Source organism: Chiloscyllium plagiosum, chromosome 6, assembly GCF_004010195.1.
Source record: "Chiloscyllium plagiosum isolate BGI_BamShark_2017 chromosome 6, ASM401019v2, whole genome shotgun sequence".
Taxonomy (NCBI): domain Eukaryota; kingdom Metazoa; phylum Chordata; class Chondrichthyes; order Orectolobiformes; family Hemiscylliidae; genus Chiloscyllium; species Chiloscyllium plagiosum.
The window spans coordinates 72,498,830-72,516,070 of NC_057715.1; the positions used below are offsets into that span (position 1 = coordinate 72,498,830).

Here is a 17,241-nt window from a genome sequence, read left to right on the forward strand (position 1 = left end):
GCCTGGTGTGGTGTTCTTGTCCTGGTGTGGTATTCTTGTCCCGGTGTGGAGATCTCGGCCTGATGTGGTATTCTTGTCCCGGTGTGATGATCTCAGCCTGGTGTGGTGTTCTTGTCCTGGTGTGGTGTTCTTGTCCCGGTGTGGAGGTCTCAGCCTGGTGTGGTATTCTTGTCCCGGTGTGGTGATCTCAGCCTGGTGTGGTGTTCTTGTCCCGGTGTGGAGGTCTCGGCCTGGTGTGGTATTCTTGTCCCGGTGTGGCGGTCTCGGCCTGGTGTGGTGTTCTTGTCCCGGTGTGGTGATCTCAGCCTGGTGTGGTATTCTTGTCCCGGTGTGGAGGTCTCAGCCTGGTGTGGTGTTCTTGTCCCGGTGTGGAGGTCTCGGCCTGGTGTGGTGTTCTTGTCCCGGTGTGGAGGTCTCGGCCTGGTGTGGTATTCTTGTCCCGGTGTGGAGGTCTCGGCCTGGTGTGGTGTTCTTGTCCGGGTGTGGAGGCCTCAGCCTGGTGTAGTGCTCTTGTCCTGACGTGGAGAACTCATCCCTCCGCGACGGCCTTCTTTGACAGTTTCTGGGTATTCCAGCAGCCCATTGTGATGATCTAGTCAGAGTGTGGAGGTTTCATCTCGGCGTGGTGGTCTCGCCCTTGCTTCAGAGACAACTTCTGGGTCTGCCACAGCTCCAGTGATAATTCTCGTCCTGGCACAACAATTTCATCTTGATGTGACAGGGTGATCTTGGCTTCATCCTGCACAACAATTTTGGCCTGCTATTCCAACGTATCCTGAACCCAGGAACCAATTGTTTGAACTGTGATGAACATTTACTTAATTTTTTCTTCCTATTTATGACTTCTGATATAAAGTTTGGTGTCATGGTGTGGCGACATATAAAACTTTTCACTTTTTTTTTGTAAATATAGACATGACAATAAATTTCTATTCTATTGCTAACAAGATGGTTGCTGAATAGTAGGGCACTGTGTGGGCCCTTAAGCCCCGGACTTGTCCACACCTGTCTGCTTTCTTTCTTTTTCTTCTTTTAACTTCTGCTCTTTCTCTTTCCATTTTTTCCGCATGTTTTAATTTTGTTTAGAGCATTTCACTGCAGGTTAGTCAGTGGCATCAGCTCAGCAGCAAGAGCAGGCCATGCACAGAATGGTGGTCTGAGGCAGCAGCGGAAAGAGGCTCCTCCCAGTGATTGGAGATGATAGTGGCAGCAACAATGCATTCCTCCTGGCTATCGCTATGGGACTCGCAAGCTGCCAGGGACCTCAGGCCATGCCTAGGCCCGGGTGCCTGCAATCAGTGGTTCCAGAAACCTTCATGGAGATAAGACTTAGACTTTGAGAGCTGGACATTTTTCTTAACTTTTGGCTTTCTTTTATTTCTTTTTTTTTGAGATTCTGTTTTTGTAACCAAGATGACACCGGAGAATGGTGACTTTGTACACTTTTGACTGTACTCATGTATTTCTGTAGTTGAGTACATATAACATTATGATCTAATAAAATCTAATTCTAGATTAGAATGGTGCTGGAAAAGCACAGCAGTTCAGGCAGCATCCGAGGAGCAGTAAAATCGACGTTTCGGGCAAAAGCCCTTCATCAGGAATATGGCTATATTCCTGATGAAGGGCTTTTGCCCGAAACATCGATTTTACTGCTCCTCGGATGCTGCCTGAACTGCTGTGCTTTTCCAGCACCACTCTAATCTAGAATCTGTTTTCTAGCCTCTGCAGTTTTTGTTTTTACTTAATAAAATCTAAGTCAACTCTACTCGCTCAGTTATAGAATCATCCGTGTAAATTTGCTACACGTTCTCCAATGTCTCTATGTACTATTGGATATCCATCAGGGGTGTTTTTGTTATGCTACTTCTACCCAGTCTAAGGGATTGACTCTCAACTTCCACTGGAAGATGGGCTTGTGAACATAATTGAACAGAGTGTTTGGCTGTGATCTAGTCTTCCGATCAGAAAGTGAAAAAGGCACATCAATTTCAATAGATGCCACAGAGAATTACAATTACAGAGATCACTAATTCAAGTTAGACCTTGTTCTCTAGAGATGTGAGAATAATATACTTACTGTAACTTTCTGAATAATGGTTGGGTTTAGTTTCTTGTAATGTATCTTGCTTTATTATAGTTTTATATTATATTATAGTTTTCCCTGGGGCGTCGGAGGCTGAGGGGTGACCTTATAGAGGTTTACAAAATTATGAGGCTGGGTGCTGGCAGGTGGGACTAGATTGGGTTGGGATATCTGGTCGGCGTAGACAGGTTGGACTGAAGGGTCTGTTTCCATGCTGTATATCTTTATGACCGTATGACTCTATTAGGCTTTTTAAAAAGAACAGAATGGAGTTCCCTTTCATTTCACTGTTGCTACAAAGGAGAAATGAAAAACCTGAGAAAAGGCTGATGTGGCAACAATTGAGCCACCAACACCTACCCACAGATATCCCAAAACCTGTTGTTACAGGCTAAAGTGCACCTACCTTAATCTCACCATGAGCAAATTAACTACATTCAGTTGGCAGTAAACCTTTTGGAATGTTCTTTCAATCAATAATATCAGGGCTGATTTGTTGGTGGCCTCAATAGCATATTGCTGCCTACCCCTTACTCCTTTTGTTATTCAAGAATCTATCTGCTTCTGCCTTAGAAGTAATGATATGGCGATGCTGGTGTTGGACTGGGGTGTACAAAGTTAAAAATCACACAACATCAGGTTATAGTCCAACAGGTTTAATTGGAAGCACTAGCTTTCGGAGCACTGTTCCTTCATCAGGTGATTGTGGAATATAAGATTGTAAGACACAGAATTTATAGCAAAAGTTACAGTGTGATGTAACTGAAATTATACATTGAAAAATGCCTTGATTGTTTGTTAAGTCTCTCATCTGTTAGAATTACCATGTTAGTTTACTTCTTTCATATGTAAATCGTGAAACTTTTTTTTTAAAAGTTACATTCTCAAGTGAACTTTAACAGTTGCTGTTAGCCCAGACAATGTATTGAGTATTAGCACCCCTCTGTGCTGCTGTTTGTGCCATAATGTTTACACTGATTCTAATCTAAAAATGAATTAACAGAATCTTACATGGATTCATGCAGGTTTTGAGCAAAATACAATGTAACTGTGTAAGTACAAATTCACCCCACAAACTTGTATGTGTATACATGTGTGTGTGTCTGTGGGGGTGGGGTGGCATTGTGAGTGTCTGTGGAGTAGCCTTAGAAGTATTTATTGACCCTGCTTCTATTGATCTCTGGTGAAGAGAGTTCCAATTACTCATAACCCTCTGATTGAAAAAAGCCTTTCCTCATCTCTGTCTTGAATTATTTTAAATGTGTCCCCTTGCTCTAGTCTTTCCCACAAGGAGCAACATGCTGTCTGCAGAAACCCTGTTAAGCGCCCTGATTACCTTTTATATTTCAGAAGATTACATCCCAGGTATCCGTCCAGTGAACATTCTCTCAACTGCTTCAAATGCATTTACATCCTTTCTAAAATAAAGAGCTCAAAATTGTGCACAGTACTTCAGTTGTGATCTTATCTACACCCTGCACAGTTATAGAACAGTCTCTCTATTTTTACGTTTCATTTGTCCCACAATGAACAGCAATATTCCATTTGCCTTCCTAATCTTACTTTGTGCACCAACTTTCTGTGATTTACATAGCAGGATCCCTCTGTTGTTCAGAACTCTGCAAACTATCTCCATTTCAACAATATACTACTTTCCTGTTCTTCCTGCCAAAGTTGACAAGTTCATGTAATATATAATATTTTTCCCACATAATATTCTATCTGCCAATGGTTAAGAATGATGGGCTTTTATCTAATTTCTCTCAAGAGGGTTGGAATATAAAAGCACCGTTGTGCTACTGAGAATTTATAAAGCTCTGGTTAGGCCCCATTTGGAGTACTGTGTCCAGCTTTGGTCCCCACACTTCAGAAAGGACATACTGGCACTGGAGCGTGTCCAGCGGAGATTCACACGGATGATCCCTGGAATGGTAGGTCTAACATACGAGGAACGGCTGAGGATCCTGGGATTGTATTCATTGGAGTTTAGAAGATTAAGGGGAGATCTAATAGAAACTTACAAGATAATACATAGCTTGGAGAGAGTGGACGCTAGGAAATTGTTTCCGTTAGGCGAGGAGACTAGGACCCATGGACACAGCCTTAGAATTAGAGGGGGTAAATTCAGAACAGAAATGCGGAGACATTTCTACAGCCAGAGAGTGGTGGGCCTGTGGAATTCATTGCCACAGAGTGCAGTGGAGGCTGGGACGCTAAATGTCTTCAAGGCAGAAATTGATAAATTCTTGATGTCACAAGGAATTAAGGGCTACGGGTAGAATGCGGGTAAGTGGAGTTGAGATGCCCATCAGCCATGATTGAATGGCGGAGTGGACGCGATGGGCCGAATGGCCTTGCTTCCACTCCTATGTCTTATGGTCTTATGGTCTTTTGTCGTGGGCTGTACCAGAATTGTACCATGTGCTTGTGCTGAACTGAAGCCAAGTTCTACTTGAGGCACTATTTTCTTAAGAACATTGAAAACACCACAGCCTTAAAACAAATACATCACTCTATGTCAGGAGTCAAATGCAACATCAGGCAATCAACTGATGATGCAAGTAAAGCATTAATTATTAGATTACATTACAGTGTGGAAACAGGCCCTTCGGCCCAACAAGTCCACACCGACCCGCCGAAGCGAAACCCACCCATACCCCTACATTTACCCCTCACCTAACCACGGGCAATTTAGCATGGCCAATTCACCTGACCCTGCACATCTTTTGGACTGTGGGAGGAAACCGGAGCACCCGGAGAAAACCCACGCAGACACGGGGAGAACGTGCAAACTCCACACAGTCAGTCGCCTGAGGCAGGAATTGAACCCGGGTCTCAGGCGCTCTGAGGCAGCAGTGCTAACCACTGTGCCACCGTGCCGCCCATTAAACACACCAATACATTGCTTACTGAAACTACATGATGTTTAACCTTCACAATACACATTCTGCTGCTGTGACAGTCTTGTCATCTTTCAGTGAATTGTTGGGTTTGCCTAATTGCAAGAGGTAATCACTAGAAACCTACAGTACCTGGATATGTGTGTGCTTCTTCAGAAAAATAATCCATTTACTTCACAGGAAATGCTTTTCTTCTATAAATGTACATCTGTACAACTGGTAGCTGCTTGATATCGTATGCTGAGGCTCAGAAACTACTCCGAGACATCTGCTCTTCAGTTATTTTAAGATAATCCAACTTGCCACCAATCTTTACATCAGAAAGGTTAGTGCTGAATATCTGCTCAGCGATCGACAATGTTCTGTACTAAGGCTGGATGACCCTGGCTCAGGTCCCTAGAATCCTTGCTGAGAAACCAGTATAATGAGATTCATTGTACTATGAGGATTTTAATAGAGTTCACCATTGGTATTCCTAAAGTGTGCTCTGTTATACTCAAGATGGTCAGCAATATTGCCATGTCAGATTGGTGACAAGATAAAGTCAAGACTTTGAGAAATATCCTGTAGGAGGAACAGGAAGGTGCATAATCCAGCATGATGAGTAAATAGTTAAGACGTGGACAAGAAAAAAACTTTGGCCAGCCACAAATTACATGAGGGTACAGCTGGTAAGAGACAATTGTTCATTAATAGTTTTGGCAATTGCAAGCATGTGCCAGGCATCATATCCCATCTTTGCCAACAACACCAAATTATTCTGAATTATATTTCAATCATGTTCACAGTAATGTTAGCGCTTCATGTGGAAACAGTCATTAATTCAATATCCAGAGCAGTCCTCAACCTTGTCCAGGAGCAACCTGCATAGGTTACTATGAATGTGACATTATCTTCAGCATTTACATTGTTGTTATGCTGTTCTTGAGCAGAATAAATCAAGAAAATTTTCAGCGTGGCACTTTTATATACATTTACACTATTAAAAGAGCTAAATGTAAGTTTCCCCTTTCTTTTTAACAGTACAAAACTTACACCTGTCAAATTCTTTCAGGGCTCATTTGATTAGCTGTATGATTGAGGGACACTCAAGTTCCCTCAACCTACACTGCTCCAGCATTGAGTGTAACTTTGCACTCCAATAAAATAGTTTAACAGCTCCCCCCAGTGCTTCAGACAAATGTAAGTGAGGATTTCGTGAGCTGAATAGGGCACCAGTTTCATCAGACACAGAAATTGTTGGAGATCTGAAACAAAAGCAGAAATTGGTGGCAATACTCAATGGGTCTGGTGGCATCTGTGGAGATAAAAAAACACAGTTAATGTTTTGAGTCCAGTGACTTGTACCTGATGCAGAATTCTGCAAACTGGAAACATTAACTCTGTTTTGTTCTCACAGGCACTGTCAGACCTCTTGAGTTTCACGAGCAATTTCTGTTTTTTTTTTCACAAATATCACATACTGATTGTGAGCTTCTAATAAACTTTCTAAATCTTCACATTTTGAACAAGTGAAGTGTGCACTTCAATCTACCATTTGGATTTTCACTCCTCTGAAAAAACATGTTTTGAGAACTAAAACTCCAGCCATCATCTCATCTCCAAATTCATACTCAAATTTATTTTACACAACGGACTGATTTCCTCATTGAGATGTGACTTTGTGGTACCACACAGGAGGAGATTTTGCAACAGCAACGTGTTTTAATCAGGACCTTATAAGGTGACAGTCATCCTCTAGGGTTTATCCTCAGTAACATGTGTACAGGCTGTTGTGCACCAGGCCAGACCCCCTCAAAACATTTCAAGAAAGTCGCTCAGACCCTAACTTTGCATTTGTTTTAAGCAAGTGGATATTCAAGGAGAGAATCAGCTGGTCAAACTAATTAGTTTGAAAAAAGCAATGTATTTACAAGATTATTGAATGAAACACAAAGAACAGATTACCAAATAACCATTCCTATCTGAAAACCCAACAGACTATCCCAACTTAATGATGCTGTTCCAAAATAATTGCAACAATCCCCATAAATACCCCTTGGCACAAAAAAATAAAATGAAACACAAGTTCTTATAGGAGTGAAGTCAGAGAAAGAGCGGGTCCTGCTGCCTTTCTTCACACCTACATGCACACTGCTGCTTTACAACCAAACCAAAGAGTAGCTGAGCTGCCAGAACTGGCCACTCCCTTTTCATTACACAAGTGTTTTTTTTATTATTTGAAAGCCATCTGCCTGAGGCAGTATTTGTTAGCTGTAAACGAATTGACCTTAAAACTCCATCCAACCTCAGACTTTTCAGAACCAGTGTCATTTACAACCTCTCTGAAAAAACTTAAGGACTGCATAACTTTGCTAAAGGAACAGCTTCATCACACTTCACTCCCCACCCCCCCACCCCCAAACAAATAAATGAACCACCAATATCCAAAATTGGCTGCATTTTTTCAAACCCCTCAAAAATTGGATAATACTCTAAAACACACATATGCATGATATTGACTATAAACATACAAACACACACAACTATAGTCCTTTTCAGTCTGTCGTACTCCCGCCACTGAATGCCTCTGTTTCTCATTCGAGTCGCGACAATGCTTCAACAATCACATTTTCGCGACCTGCCACATGCACAATTTTTAAATTGAAAGACTGTAACAACAAGCTCCATCTAAACAGTGTGGTGTTTCTGTCCTTAAATTTCTCCACAAACTTCAATGGATTATGATTGGTGTATATGATTGTCTCAGATATGTCACTGGTAACAAACACTGAAATGTTGTAATGCCAACACCAAGCTCAAATTCTCCTTCTCAACCGTTGAATATTTCTGTTGATGAGTGTTCAACTTCCTGGAGATATACCCAATAGATCTTTCTATTTTCTCATCATCTTCTTGCAAGAGCACAGCACCGATACCCACATCACTTGCATCAATGGATTGCTTGAATGGATTTGCGTAATTAGATATGGCTAATACCAGAGCAGTGGTTAACAAATGCTTCTGACAGTCCTCTGTTCTCTGAAACTTCTTGCCTTTCTTTAGCAATTCAGCCACACTGCTAAAATTTGGTACGAATTTTCAACCCCAGGAATCATAGTACTGTCTTTGTCAATGGTATGGGAAACTCCCCAGTTACCTTTGTTTTTGCATCCTGTGGGGCCATTTGTTCATGTCCAATAACATGGCCCAGGAAGGTGACTTGGGCTTTGGCAAATTCACTTTTAGCTAGGTTTATCACTAAGCCTGCCTTCTGAAGCCAATCAAACAAGTCTGATAAATGTTGTAAATGTTCCTTTCATGTGTGATTAAAAATCACCAGGTCATCTATATAAACGTCACAGTTGGGTAATCCTGCAATGACCTTATTAGTCAGTCTCTGAAATGCAACTGGTGTATTTTTCATGCAAACTGGCATGACTTTAAACTGATACAATCCATTCAGCATTACAAAAGCCAAAGTTGCCTTTGCTCCTTCTGAAAAAGGTACCTGCCAGTATTCTCTGAGCAAGTCCAACTTAGAAATATAAGTTGCTTGTCCCACCTTCTCAACACAGACCTCCAAACGCAGAATCAGATATGCATCAGTCTTTGTAACTCATTGACTTTGCGATAGTCCATACATATGCGTTGGGCACCATCTGGTTTTGGCACCATTACTATGATTGAGTTCCAGTCACTGTAACTCATTTCAATTATGTCGTCTTTAATCTCCTTGTGAACCTGTGCCAACCTTAGATGGTTATGTCTATGAGGATATTGTTTAATTGGAACAGCATCTCCTATAACTACATCATGCATAATTAGGTTAGTACTTCCCAGCTTATTTCCACATATCTCCCCATGTCATAGTAATAACTCTTTCAGGTCATTTTGATTTTCCTCAGGAAAGTAACTCAATAGTTTGTCCCAATTTTTGACAACTTCCTCATTGTCCAATTTAATTTGAGGAATGACCGATTCAGAAACCTCTGAACTTGGTTCTTCCCTCTGTGTTATAGTCAATAATACATTCTGGTCTTGCTTTCCTTCCCTGTCAAAATACCTTTTGGGCTGATTCACATGACACACTCAGTGAGAATTCTTTCTGTCTGGAGTCCCTATCAAGTAGCTCACCTCACTCAATTTCCTTTTGACTTGATAAGGTCCACTAAACCTTGCTTTTAAAGGTTCACCGATCACTTGAAGTAACACTAATACCTCTTACCCGGCAGCAAAATTGCAAATGTTTGATTTTTTGTCTGCTTTCTATTTCATTGTATGCTACGATACTTTTAAATGCTGTCTAGCCAACTTCCCAGCTCGATTTAATTGTTCCCTAAAATTTGACACGTAGTCCAAATATGTGGTCTCTGGATTCTGACTTATCAATTTCTCCTTAATCAATTTTAATGGTCCTCTCACTTCATACCCAAAACTAATTAAAATGGACTGAATTGGGTGGATTCATTTGGTGCATCTCTGTTCACAAAAAGTACAAATGGAATTCCCTTATTCCATCATCTGGAAAGTCTTGACTATAAGCCCTCAACATGGTCTTTAATTTCTGATGCTATCTTTCTAGCCCTCCCTGTGATTCTGGATGGTACACAGTAGAGTTGGATTGTTTTATTGCCTGAGGCAATATCTGTTAGCTGTAAACAAATCAGCCCTAAAATCTGTCCAACTGTATACTTTTCAGAACCTGTGTCATTTACAACCCCTCTGAAAAAACCCAAGGACAACCTAACATTGTTAAAAGAACAGTTTTGTCACAAGGGTGCACTGTTCCCATGAGAACCATTTTGAGGAGCTGCATGCCTTTCCAATGATATCATTGGGCATTTCTGTTTAATTCATCGCTAAGATGTGCAGACTGACTTGACTGCCACACTCTCTCTGTCTTTGTCAAGTCAAGTGACAGCAGCCTTCAATATTAACTGCTCTGGTGATCACAAGAGCATCTATGCAATAATAGACAGTGAGTTGTCAGAATGTGAACTGTACGTATAGATCACAGATAACCTCTTTCAAAACATTTGTCCTGCCAATAGAATCAAGGATATCTCCAATAACTCTATTTCTGGACTGCATACCATTAATGGCATGTATGTGGTACTGAAAGGACAAACACACTGATGTTTGTAAATAAAAAGGGATGTATTTCCCAAGATTTCAATATGATGCAAATCAGGCTGTGTTCTCACATATCTTTCCAAGGATAACCAAGCCGTAGACCCTACAGCATGTCTTCAACAGTATTTACAAACTATTTAAATAGTAAAGATGGAAAAGATAGACTTTGAGGATAAACATGCAAGTAATATCAAGATGGACAGCAAGAGCTTCTTTAAATATATAAAAAGAGAAAGGACAAATTGACATAGATCCTTTTCAAGACCAATCATCCCCACGACCTGATGCAATGCATTCTAGGACATTTAAAGAAGTAGCTATGAGATAGTTGATGCAATGATGGTAACCGTCCAAGAACCATTAGATTCTGGAAAAGGTCCAGCTGATTAGAACATTGCCAATGTAACCCTTTTATTTAAAAAGGAAAGAAGACAAGAAATGAGAAATTATACTCCAGTTAACGTCTTTTATTGGGAAAATATTAGAGTCTATTATAAAAGACGTAATAGCAAAGCATTAAGAAATACATAGCATGATCAAGCAATGACAGCAGGGTTTCATGAAAGGGAAATCTTGCCTGACATATTTATTATAATTCTTCGAGGAGATAAGAAGCGGAATAGATAATGGGAAGCACTGGATATAATATATTTGGGATTTTCAGAAGGTGCTTGACACGGTATGATTCATCAGGCTTCTTATTAAGAGAAGAGCCCATGGTTTTGAAGGAAGTTTGTCAGCATGGATAAAGAATTATCTAATAGAAGATAGAGAATTGGACAAGGGGAACATTTTAGGATGTCAACCAGCAACTAGTGGAATGTCTCAGCGATAAGTGCTGGGCCACAATTTTTACAATATATATTCAAGACTTGGATGAGGAAAGTAAATGTACTATCACCATCTTTGTGGAATATGCAAAAATAGGTGAGAAGGCAAATGGTGGGCTGACACAAAGAGTCTGCAGAAGGATATAGACAGATCACATAGGCCAACATAGAATAAAGAACATGGGTTAACGATTCTGTGCAGAAATCTAAAGAGGACTGAGAGAAAACCCTGAAGGCAACCTAGCTCAGGACTTTGTTGAGTCTGCAGATAATTTTAAACAACTACACCATTAACACACTTACATTCATTTGATTGTGAATTGTACCAAAAATCACACTTAATCATAAGAAAATTACTCAGAACACTTGCATCTAATTCACTATGTTGATTGGCATAACTTCCTGATTCAACTGCAATGTTCCATTGGAGTAATTAACATTGAGAAGATTCTGGGCCATTACATGGGTAATTTGTTTAGTGGTCAGAAATGTATGGTCTTTTTAATGTGTTTTTTCAACCCTTATACATCTCTATGGCAAGTGCTATTTTGTCAACGTTCTCCTTGGCTGGAGGTTGGAAATTTCTAGCTTCAGATGTGCAACACAACATCCCTGAACAGATTAATTAGAAAATATCGAGCAATTATTTTCTTTTTACAACCACTTGGAGACAGGTGAACATTTCCGTACAGCAGCTGATGTCCCAGCTGTTTTCAGGGTAGTCTGTTACAGAGTCATAGAGTCATGGAGATATACAGCACGGAAACAGACCCTTTGGTCCAACTTGTCCATGCCAACCAGATATCCTAAATTAATCTAGTCCCATTTGCCAGCATGCAGCCCATATCCTTCTAAATGCTTCCTATTCATATGCCCATCCAGATACCTTTTAAATGCTGTAATTGTATCAGCTTCCTCTGGCAGCTCATTCCACACACACACACACTATCCTCGGCATGAAAATGTTGCCCCTTTTATATCTTTCCCCTTTCACCCTAAACCTATACCCTCTAGTTCTGGACTCCCCCACCCCAGGTTAAAGACCTTGTCTATTTACCCTATCCATTCCTCTCATGATTTTATTAACCGTGACAAGGTCATCCCTCAGCTGTTTTTGCTTGATTCTCAATGCAGTTGTCACCATGTAATATCAGGTCATGGGATTAAGTAAGATGTGTGTGAGGGAGTTGGTAAGGTGTGCACAGAAGAAACATCGACATGTCAGATGACTGACAGTGGGGATGGACTGCGATTGGCCAGCCTGATTCTGTCAATGTTCTGATGAAGGGTCACTGGACTCAAAATATTATTGTCATTACAGATACTGCCAGACCTGCTGTGTTTCTCCAAAACTCTGTTTTTGTTTCAAACTCTTGTCGCTCTTGCCCACTTGTCCCCTGTGATTTGACATGCCAAGGTGACTGAAGAAGTAGTTGACTGCAGTAGATGATCTGCAGCACCTTCTGTGGTCACAATGCCAGAATACTTTCAAGAGCAGCAAGCAATTATCATTTCCTATGCTACATCCAAGAAAGCAAATTGGTTTATACTTGATAAATGATGTTTAGAGATGGGTGATCTCCCTCACCTCATGAACTACCTGACGTGATTTGGTCTGTGAATTGACACCATTCCCAGGTGTAGCCATTGCTATGTACAAACAGCCCCATTGAGCCAGATGTGAGAGATGAATCATTGTTAAGGATCAAGTGTATCCAATTATTAAGAATGCTGCTGACTCCTGCAGATGGGACTATCTGTGACACATCCCACATAACACTCGACAATAATCCATGGAACGATTACTTGCCATTTGAGAAGTTATGGGTAATTAATTAAAATAAGTTATGAGTCAGTGCGGCCTTATTAAAGGTAAATAATTGCCTGACATTTCTGTGGTATAAATGCGACCTGCACTTTACCAACCCTAGTCTGAATGTTGTCTGAAATTATTAACATACGTATAGACAAAATTGTATGCATTTTCTTGCCTTTCTGTTCATAATCAATAAACATAAAGGCACTTACCATGTTTAAGGGAATGGTTAACTGAAATGTAGGTTCATTTATTGAGGAGTTGCGAAGTTCATGCCAATGTTATTAAGTTAGAGAACTTGTATACATGTCTGATCTGATTGCTTCCTTCCAGTCGGCTGAAGCTGGATATGATTCAGATGATACTTTGCATTATTTTGCTTCTAGTAAGATACACCCTACTTAAAACTGGTATGATTTAAATGTGAAGAGTGTGCTAACAATCAAGTTGCATTGTTCCACAGTCGCATTGTTCCACATCCAGCACAATGCATATGCAACCAGTCAAACCACTAAAATGGTCAATTTGCTTGAGTGACTGCTAGTCAGAACAAAAACAATTCACACCAAGTTTTCACATTAACTGAAAATGCTTATTGTTTAACAAATAGCAAGGAAAAAGAAATGATTGCTAATGTACTGTAATGCAATGTAAATGATACCACTGTAAACCCTAAGTACGCACACACTCATTCATGAATAAGACACAAAGAAAAGTTTGGTTTGGCATTAGGGATGGAATACAGCAATATTTAAAAACAAAACTCTGAAGATCAAAACTCTACATCACATGGATGTGATAAGTTATCTCTCATAGTCTTTTTGATTTAGCAATGATGACATGCTGCTGTCTATAAAATAATGGTTGTTTATCTATTCAATAGTTGATTAGGCATTAGCATTCTTGTTTTTGTTTATATTTATTGTGTTTCTTTGTCTCTCCACTCACTTAGACAGAAGGCAGAAAGACATTTACTGCTTGCTACTGCTGGATGGTTCTGGGTGCATTGATTCTACCAGTACACTGCAAACAGTTGCTCAACCAATGCAAGTGCTCTCATCAGCGAGTTCTTCCTTAGCACAGGATCAATAGGATTAGAGAAGTAAATTCATGACTCTAAAATTGCTGTGGCAGTAATGGATTCCAATTCCAGGGGAACTGACACCAGTGTTTAGGAAAGAGAAAGTTGTTCCATTGTGACAAAGTCATCAAGTCATAGAATCGTACAGCACAGAAACAGACCCTTCAGTCCACGGCAACCATGTTCCCAAACTAAACCAGCTACACCTGTCTATGCTTAGCCCATATCCCTCCAAACGTTTCCTATTCATGAACTTATCCAAATGTTTTTAAAATGTTTTAACTACCTGCATCCATCACTTTCTCTGACAGTTTGTTCTGCACATGAACCTGTGTAAAAAAGTTAATCCTCATGTCCTGTTTAAATCTTTCTCCTCTTACCTTAAATATATGCCCCATAGTTTTGAACTCCCCTACCATAGGAGAAAAAACCCTTGACATTCCCCTTATCTATGCCCCTCATGATTTTATAAACCTCAATAAGGCCACCCCTCAACCTCCTATGCTCTAGTGAAAAATATCTCAGCCTATCCAGTCTATTTTTACATCTCCATTCTGACAACATCATTTTTACTTATTCAGTTTGACTTACTATTATTTATTTAAGCTGTAATTTCTGCTGCACTATTCCGTTCATGTTCCCTTCCCCCTTCCTGTCATACTTTGATTATCATTCACCTCTTCACTACCCAGTAACTCTGCTGTCTTATTTATTTTTGATTTTAAATTTCCTTTCAACTGAACCTTCCCTCAATAATTAGTTTACAGCCCCATCTACAACCAGCAATGTTCAAATGAAGTTTTGATTGTCATTTATGTAAATCACTTGGATGAGAATATAGGAGACATAGCTAGTACATGTGCATACGACACCAAAATTGATGGCACAGTGGACAGTGAAAAAGATTATCTAAAATTCCAAAGAGATCTTGATCAGTTGGGCCAATGGGGTGAGGAGTGGCAGATAGAGCTTAATTTGGATAAATGAGACGTATTGCATTTTGGTAATACAAGTAAAGCCAGGACTTACAGACATAATGGTCAGCCTTGGGTAATGCTATAGAACAAATAGACCTAGGGATTCACGTACATAGTTCTTTGAAATTTGCATCACAGGTAGACATGGTGGTTAAGAAGGTGCTTAGCACACAAGCCTTCATTGCTTTCACTTTTGAGTGTTGAAGTTTGAATGTCATAGAGCATGGAGACAGGCTCTTTGGCCCAAACCAGTCCATGCCAACCAAAATGTCCATTCATGCTAACCCCATTTCCCTGCACTTGGTTTATATCCTTCTAAACCTTTCTATCCATGTATCTATTGTATTGAGATTTTACAGGATGCTGGTGAGGCCTCTCCTGGAGTACTGTGTGCAGTTTTGGTCACTCTGTAATAGGAAGGATATTATTAAACTGGAAAGGGGGAAGAGAACATGAACGGAATAGTGCAGCAGAAATTACAGCTTAAATAAATAATAGTAAGTCAAACTGAATAAGTAAAAATGAAAAGTCAAAGCTTAAGTTTCTTTATCTGAATGCATGTATTTGTAACAAATTAGGTGAGTTGAGGGCACAAATAGAAATAAAAATTACTTAATAGCTATTCCAGAGATGTGGTGCAGGTTGACCAGGGTGCACAACTCGACGTTCAAAAGTATTCGACGCTCCAGAGGAATAGACATAAAGGAAAAGGAGGTGGCATAGTTTGTTAATGAAGGAAGTATCAGTGCAGTGGTGAGTAGTTATATGGGCATGTTAGATTGTGATGTGAAACACACTGGGTGGAAATAAGGAATAGCGAGAGAATGAAGTCATGTGGATGGTAGTTGCCTGTCGGCCCCCAAAGAGTTGCCTCACCAGAGAAAAAGGACAAATTGAAGTATGAACTAGAAATAACTAAGGCACGTACAAGGAATTATCATGGGTAATTTTAATCTGCATACTGACTGAACAAATTGAATAGGCAGGGATAACATGGATAATGTATTTGCTGAGTGCATCAGGGTTTGTTTCTTAAAATAGTATCTTGCAGAAACTACTCGGGCAGAGACTATTTTAGACCTAGTAACATACATTTATGTATGATTAATAGGAGATATCATAGTTAGGGATCCGTAAGGAGTTAGTGATCATAACAAGGTAGAATTTCAAATTCAGTTTAAGGGAGAGCAAGCTGGGTCTCATACTAGTGTTCTCAACTTAAATAAGGGCCGTTACAGAAACATGAAGAAAGATGAATCTAAAGCAGATGGGAAAACAGCATAATGGAAAGATCAGTGGATGAGAAGGCGCAGACATTCAAGCACCTCATAATGCTCAGCAACAATTTATTCTGGTCAAAAAGGATGAGCAGGATGAATCACAGATGGCTAACAAAGGCAGACGAGGAACTTTTCAATCAAAAACTAAGGCAAACAATGTGGAAAAAATAGTGGTGTGTTAAGGATTTTTAGGAACCAGCAGCAGATGATTAAAAAGCTAATATGAAGGTATAAAAGTGATTTTGAAAGTAAATTGGCAAGTAATATAAAAACAAGCAGCAAGGCCTTCCACATGTATATAAAATAAGTGAAGTGAGTTTGGGAAATATGGAATTTGTAACTGAGGAATTAATAGCAGGGAACAGAGAAAAGGCAAATAATTTAAACCAATATTTTGTATCATTCTTCTTGGTAGAGGACACTGTAAACACTCCAAAAATATCAATTAAACATAATGCTAATGAGAGGAAAAGTACTGTCAAAATTTAAAGTATTTGACAAACTAATTAGACTGAAGGCAAGCAAGTTGCCAGGACCTCTTGCATCCAAAAGTTTTAAAGAAAGTGGCTGCAGAGATAGCGGAGGCATTGGACTCTTAGATGGTTCCAGCAGATTGGAAAACTGCCAAAGTGATGCCACTGTACAAGAAGGGAAGGAGACAGCAAGCAGAAACTATAAGTGGCTTAGCCCAATGCTTGCTATTGGGAAAATGCTGTTGTCCATTATTAAGCAAACAATAGCTAGATATTTTAAAAAACTTTATACGATCAGTGTCAACATGGTTTTTCAAACGTGCAATCATGTTTGATAAATTTGCTAGAGGTCTTTGAGGATAATAGAGATTAAGATAGATGTAGTGTATTTGGTTTTCTAAAAGACATTTAATACCTGAAGATCAAGTAGATAATGTCCTAGTGCATTATCACTAGACAATTAATCCAGAGATCCAGGTGATGTTCTGGGGATCTGGGTTCAAATCCCACCATGGCAGCTGGTGGAATTTGAATTCAATAAAATATCTGGAATCAAGAGTCTAATAATAATGATGGAACTGTTGTCAGTTAAACCGTCTGGTTCACTAATATCCTTATCTTGTCTGAAAAATGTGTTGCTGGAAAAGCGCAGCAGGTCAGGCAGCATCCAAAGAGCAGGAGAA

The 17,241-nt window shown here is 39.9% G+C and overlaps 1 long non-coding RNA gene across 1 annotated transcript in view; it reads right to left on the reverse strand.

The window, feature by feature from the left end:
• Positions 1-17,039, reverse strand: part of LOC122550695 — a 94,854-nt gene extending 77,815 nt beyond the window's left edge. Inside the window, exon 1 of the long non-coding RNA XR_006311918.1 lies at positions 16,974-17,039. This is a non-coding gene — a long non-coding RNA (uncharacterized LOC122550695). The remainder of the gene's footprint in view (positions 1-16,973) is intronic.
• Positions 17,040-17,241: the final 202 nt, after the last annotated feature.